Here is a 7,003-nt window from a genome sequence, read left to right as displayed (position 1 = left end):
GTCCCAGAGTCTGCTCCAAAGAAGAAATGAAACTAGTACCCAGTTTATGAGAAATAGTCCCACTAGCAATTGAGGAAATGGAAATTTAAGGGAAAAAACCCATTTTCAACCTATGAGGTTCACAAGAAACACATAAAATGTCATGTGATTCCCCCGTACTACCAAGGATAGGGTAGACAAAATATTCAAAGTTAGATAAGTTAATGTTGGTTTCTTTCTGATGGTGGAATTATCGGAAATTTTCCACTTTGTTTAGCCTTTAAAGGGAGAAGGCAATGGCACCCCACTCCAGTACTCTCGCCTGGAAAATCCCATGGATGGAGGAGCCTGGTGGGCTGCAGTCCATGGGGTCACTAAGAGTCGGACACGACTGAGCGACTTCACTTTCACTTTTCACTTTCATGCACTGGAGAAGGAAATGGCGACCCACTCCGGTGTTCTTGCCTGGAGGATCCCAGGGACGGGGGAGCCTGGTGGGCTGCTGTCTGTGGGGTCACACAGAGTCGGACACGACTGAAGTGACTTAGCAGCAGCAGTAGCAGTTAGCCTTTAAAAATTGTTTCATTTTATAGGTGCATGCACATATTCACAAACACATACAGCTTATCACTGCCTTACAGGAATTCTGATTTGGGATATGGCAGGACTGAATGTCTGCTCCCCATACGGGTGAACATAAATGCTTTACAGGAATTATGCTGTACAGGCACAAAAACATCAGAAACCTTCTTGACAACTTCAATCTCCTCCAAAGAAATGCGGTTAGGGGAAGGCAATGAAAGAATAAGACAGAAGATTTCTGTGGCTTGTGGAATCTGTCATTATTTTGTGGGAACCCTCGGAACTTGTGCTTCTTAAATGTGTTCATGTACTTGTCAGAACATTCATGAAGAGAGATGTTATCACACCATAAAGAAAGACATCACGAGGGTGCTTCCTGACAGTAACCCGGGCCTTAGGGAAAGCAGAATGATGCCTGGAAAAGCAGATAAAATGGTTAAAGGAGATTAGATCATAAGAACAGAGTGGCGGAAGGCAGGCAGGGGGCAGGGAGGATGATGCACAGTGCTCACGTTTCTGGACATTTGGGAAAATCCATTTTCAGATTGGTCCCCAATTGGGAAGTAATTTTTTTTTTAGCCAAAAGGGTGGACTCAACCACCTCCCTCCTGTTACTGACCTGTGAGAGAGATGAGGCTCAGAAGTCATCAACTGAAGGACAAGCCCTTTCTCTTACTTGCTATTGAAAAGAACAGTTTTGTGAATGGAATTGATGAAGACTTCATCTTTGGAGTGAATTGCAAACAATTAGATCAGCACAATCTAAAAAAAAAAAAAAAAATCTAGTAATAGCCAAGGTGCTAAACTAGAAATGTGAGCAATGGCATGCAGAGCAGAATGTGGAGGAAAGAGAGTAAAGCCAAAAAAGATAGAAATAGAGATCTCTATCACCTCAAAAAAAGCAGAATCTCACTTGGGCCAATTCTAGAACTTTCTCATAATCTCACTAATGAAGAGTTCTTGTGGGTTCCTTAGAAAGCAGAGCCTGGCAGGGTCTGCTTCAACCCAACAGTATAGCTTCACAGTTTTTGTATGTACTTATCTTCAAATTGATGAACAGGAAAATCGACATCGTTCTTATTTCATAACATGGATTCTATCATTGACACATCATTTTGCCACTAAAACAAGCATGCTTGTGCACACACACAGGGCTTAAGTTTAAGATAAGAATTTTTATATTTTAACAGTTGGCTAGGTAATTCGGGAAAGTCAGAAATTCTGGTGAAAATAATTTAAAAAATTTTCTGCCATTAACAGAGGAATGGATAAAGAAGATATGATACATAAACACAATGGAATATAACTCAGCCATGAAAAAGAATGAAATAATGCCGTTTGCAGCAGCATGGAAGAACCTAGATATTGTTGCACCGAGTAAAGTAGGTCAGACAGAGAAGGACAAATATCATTTGTATTGCTTATGTGTGGAATCTTAAAAATGGTACAAATGAACTTAACTATAAAACAGAAATAAGAGTCAGAGATGTAGAAAACAATCTTACAGTTGCTAGATGGGAGGAGGGATAAATGGGAAGACTAGGGTTAACATACACACACTGCTGCTGCTGCTGCTGCTAAGTCACTTCAGTCGTGTCCGACTCTGTGCGACCCCATAGAGGGCAGCCCACCAGGCTCCCCCGTCCCTGGGATCCTCCAGGCAAGAACACTGGAGTGGGCTGCCATTTCCTTCTCCAATGCATGAAAGTGTAAAGTGAAAGTGAAGTCGCTCAGTTGTGTCCGACTCCTAGCGACCCCATGGACTGCAGCCTACCAGGCTCCTCCGTCCATGGGATTTTCCAGGCAAGAGTACTGGAGTGGGGTGCCATTGCCTTCTCATACACACACTGCTATACATAAAACTGACAACTGATAAGGACCAGCTGAATAGCAGAAGGAGCTCTACTCAGTGTTCTGTAATGATCCATGTGGAGAAGAATCTAAAAAGGAGAGGATATGTGTACATGTATAACTGATTCACTTTGTTGCATAGCAGAAAGTAACACAGCATTATAAATCAACTCTATTCCAATAAAAATTTCTTTAAAATTTCCTAATATAGATTTCTTGGAATTTCCTAATAAATAAAAGGACTAACACATCCGAAAAGAAACTTTTCTTGAGAGCATAAAAAAGCCAACAACTAAACAAAAACAAAAGCCAACAACCAAAAAAAAAAAAAAAGTAAAGACTTAACCAGTCAGGATGCAAGGGAGGACAAAATTTGAAAATGGATAGTCTGGATCTTAAGCTGCTTTTTCTTCTGATTCCTGAAAAGGCAGCAGAAAGGTCAAGAGGCTGAGCTTTATGGGGATGAAACTATGAAAGCCAGGGTTTGTCAAGAAGGGAGAGGAAATATTAAAGATAAGAGCAGGAATGAATGAATCATAGCTCTATGTAACAAGCACTTAATAGAGCTAATTAACAAAGCTAAATAAAGTCAATTTCCTTAGAAAGATTCATGAAACTGATAAATCTCTGGCAAGATAGATTAAGGGGAAAGAAAAGACAGAAGACACAAATAATCAGTACTGAGAATTAGAAGAAAGATAAAATTGTAATTTCTATGGTAAGTGGATATAATGGCTACCTTTGTTGCAAAACATTTAAAGCATTAAGATAATAATTGACAAACTCCTAGAAAAAATACAGCCTACAAAAGTAATGGACTTCCCTAGTAACTCAGATGGTAAAGCATCCATTTGCAATGCAGGAGACTAGGGTTTGATCCCTGGGTTGAGAAGATCCCCTGGAGAAAGAAAAGGCAACCCACTCCAGTATTCTTGCCTGAAGAATTTATGGACAAAGGAGCCTGACAGGCTACAGTCCATGGGGTCACAAAGAGTCAGACATGACTAAGCAACTAATACACACACACCAAAGTAATATTTAAAGGAAAAATTAGAATAGTTCTACAACTATTAAGACAATCGAATCCAGAATTTAACACTGGCTATTTAACCCTACCCCACCGCCCACCAACCACAAACAGACAAATCCTTGGAATCAGAGGGAGCCTCATCAGCTAGGGAGCAAATCTAGCAAACATTTAAGGAAGGAATGTCACTAAAATTATACAAACTGTTCCACAAGAGTAGAAAAAGGAGCCGCTTCTCAACCATTCATAAGAGCATATCTCTGATACAAAAACCTGACAAAGACATCACAGGAAAGAAAAATTACAGGCCAGTCTTATGAATGCAATATAGATGCAAAAATCTGAAACCAAATCTTAACAGATGAAATCCAATAATATAGAAAAATAGCACACAATGACCAAGTTGAATTTAATCCCAAAATACAAGATGGGAAACATTTGGGGGGGGGGGAATCATTGAAAATTTACCATATTAACAGAATGAAGGAGAAAATAATAAGGTCTTCTCTGTAGATGTAGGGAAAGCATTCTATAAAATTCAACATCCATGCATGAGAAAAAGTCTTAGCATATCAGGAATGGGTAGGAATTGGCTTGATTTGTCAGTTGATATCTACAGGAAACCTATAAAGAAAGAGCATCCATTATGGTACAGTGTTGAAGTCAGCAAAAAGGCAAGAACATTGTTACTTCTATTCTCCACTGCACTGGAGAGCTTAGCCAGTACAGTAAGACAGGAAAAAGAAATAAAAATAAGTGTGGTAAGGCAAGAAACAGAAACACAGATAAAAGGTTTGCAAAGGAATAAATAAAATGGTCAGTATTCCCAAATGATTTAATTATGTACATAGAGAACAAAAAATGAGTTAGGATTCGGGTTAATTAGTCATATTAATAAGAAAGATTAGCGAGACTCCTTGTTATGAGGTGTATATACAAAACTCAAGTTACTCAATAGAAAAGGACAAGACCTGGAGATGCTTGACCAGGAAGGGTATTCAAATGACTGATAAATATAGGGAAAGATGCTCAACTTCATTAATAATAGAAAAAATGCAAATTAAAAACACATAGAGATTCTACAACACATTCACCAGAGTAGCTAAAATTAAAGGGAGTGCCCACAATGAGGAGTGGTGATGTGGGGAGCAATGAAAACTCTCCCACACACTGCAGTGCTGATAACTGATGGAAATAGCTTGGTGTGGGCTACTAAAGAGAATATGTGCATGCCTTCTTTCCTAGTAGTTGAACTTCTAGGTAGATGCACAGGAGAAAAGCATGTCTGTGTTTACCAAGGGGCTTCCCTTGGTAAAGACTCCACCTGCAATGCAGAAGACCCAGGAGATGGGGGTTCAATCCCTGGGTTGGGAAGATCTTATGGAGGAAGAAATTGGCAGCCCACTTCAGTAGTCTTGCCTGAAAACTCCTATTGACAGAGGAGCCTGGAGGGTATTTACCAAGAGACTTAACAAGAATCTTCACAGCAGCATTACTCATAGCACCCTGCTCCAGTACTCTTGCCTGGAAAATCCCATGGACAGAGGAGCCTGGTAGGCTGCAGTCCATGGGGTTGCTAGGAGTCGGACACAACTGAGCGACTTCACTTTCACTTTACACTTTCATGCATTGGAGAAGGAAATGGCAACCCACTCCAGTGGTCTTGCCTGGAGAATCCCAGGGACAGGGGAGCCTGCTGGGCTGCTGTCTCTGGGGTCGCACAGAGTCAGACACGACTGAAGCAACTTAGCAGCAGCAGCAGCAACCTACCTGTCTATCAACAATGGAATCGACTTATGAAAATGTTTTCATATAATAAATTGCTCTACAGCAGTAAAAATAACTGAACTCTAGTCACATGAACATGAATGGCTCTCAAATATAATAATGAGCAAAAGAAGCCAGATACTCAAGAAAATCCATGGTAGAACTCCATTGACACAGAGTTTTTAAAAAACAGGCAGAAGTTAATGGTGTTGAACAAGCCCTGCTTAGGAGGTAAAACTATAGAAGAGCAAGAAAATATTTAGCAAGAGTCAGGAAAGTGGTTTCCCTGGTGGCTCAGAAGGTAAGGAATCTGCCTGAAATGTGGGAGACCCTGGTTCGATCCCTGGGTTGGGAAGATCCTCTGGAGAAGGGCATGGTGACCCACTCCAGTATTCTGGCCTGGAAAGTGCCACAGACAGAGGAGTCTGGGGGGCTACAGTCCGTGGGATCACAAAGAGTCAGACATGACTGAATGACTGACACACACACAGCAAAGTGTAACTTTTGTCTTTGGAGGTGGGAAGGGTAAAGTGCCAGGAGGATACACTGGGGTCCCGGGTGCTCCCAATGTTCTTTTTCTTGACCCACAGCACTGTTACACCCGTGTGTGTGTGTGTGTGTGTGTGTGAGAGAGAGAGAGAGACAGAATGATATTCACTGAACTGCTCATTTCTCTCTTGCACACTTTTCTGTCTGTGAAGTATATGTAACATGAAAAGTCATAGCACAACCTCTCTACATTTGAAAAAGTATAAAGTTATTTGGGTTTACTACTGATGATGTTTAGATGTCCATAGTGAGGAAAATCAGATAATCTATACTAGGGTGCCTTGATGAGTGCTGGGGTCCAGCCCCGGCTGATCCAGGGTATTCGAAGCGGGGACGGCGTCGGCGACCTATTTATTTATAAATATTTATCAAAGATATAAAGAGTAATAGAATGAGGATAGCTCAGTAGGAAAATTCAGTGGAGAAAAGAGGCTGAGTAGCTTGGTTTACGCGGGAGACCAATAAAACTTCAAGACAAGAAGTTTGCACCACTTACGTAGGCCGCAGGCGTCCTTCCGTTCTCCCAAAGGAGAGGAGACACTGAGGCCTCCCCGGTTGGATCTTAGAAGCCCAGGCATAGTTAGCAAGCATGGCGGGTTCCGCGCTCCAGATGGAGACTCAGCCAGAATTTGAAAGAGAAGAGCGACATGGGGAGACCAAGTTTCAGTGAACAAGGCCCGCACTTTATTTTCCAAAGTAGTTTTTATACCTAAAGTTGTGCATAGAGGATAATGGGGGAAGGGGTGGAGTCATGCAAGGACAGCAGTTCCTGGTCCTAATCGAAGCCAGGCTTTCAAACTTATCATATGCAAAAGTTCAGGTGAATTACATCATCTTCTGGCCTGGAGGCCTGTTAACATTTTAAGAAACTTATTTTTCTCTAAAGGTGATTATTCCAAAGTCAGGCACCAGCCTCCAAAAAAGCATTGGACAAAGCTGCATTTTACATTTCTATATACCCATTATATCAATCAATACACTGCCAAGGACACAGTAGGTAAGGAGTATGGAGACTTAGCAGCAAACATTGGCTCAGTAAGTGAAAAACCCTTCACCAATACAATTTCTAATCAATCTTTTAACTACTCAAAAGAATCTGTGTTTAGACAGTTTAGAACATCTCCTGCCTCTCACAGTTGGGAGGCTCTGAACAATCACATGTGGCTGGAAAAACCTATTCAGGCAGGCTAGAGGATTTCCAAAGGAGTTTGTAGGTTGAAACACTGTCACACCCAGGAATTATTAACT

At 41.2% G+C, this 7,003-nt stretch overlaps 1 long non-coding RNA gene across 1 annotated transcript; it reads right to left on the bottom strand.

The window, feature by feature from the left end:
* Positions 1-823: 823 nt before the first annotated feature.
* LOC129645051 (uncharacterized) lies at positions 824-6,408 on the bottom strand. Its single transcript, XR_008711134.1, has 3 exons — positions 6,252-6,408; positions 1,181-1,240; positions 824-976 (listed from the first exon to the last, which is right to left on the bottom strand). It is a non-coding gene; the product is annotated as an uncharacterized LOC129645051 (long non-coding RNA).
* Positions 6,409-7,003: the final 595 nt, after the last annotated feature.

This window comes from Bubalus kerabau, chromosome 2, assembly GCF_029407905.1.
Source record: "Bubalus kerabau isolate K-KA32 ecotype Philippines breed swamp buffalo chromosome 2, PCC_UOA_SB_1v2, whole genome shotgun sequence".
Classification (NCBI taxonomy): domain Eukaryota; kingdom Metazoa; phylum Chordata; class Mammalia; order Artiodactyla; family Bovidae; genus Bubalus; species Bubalus kerabau.
This window is presented reverse-complemented; position numbering and strand designations above follow the sequence as displayed.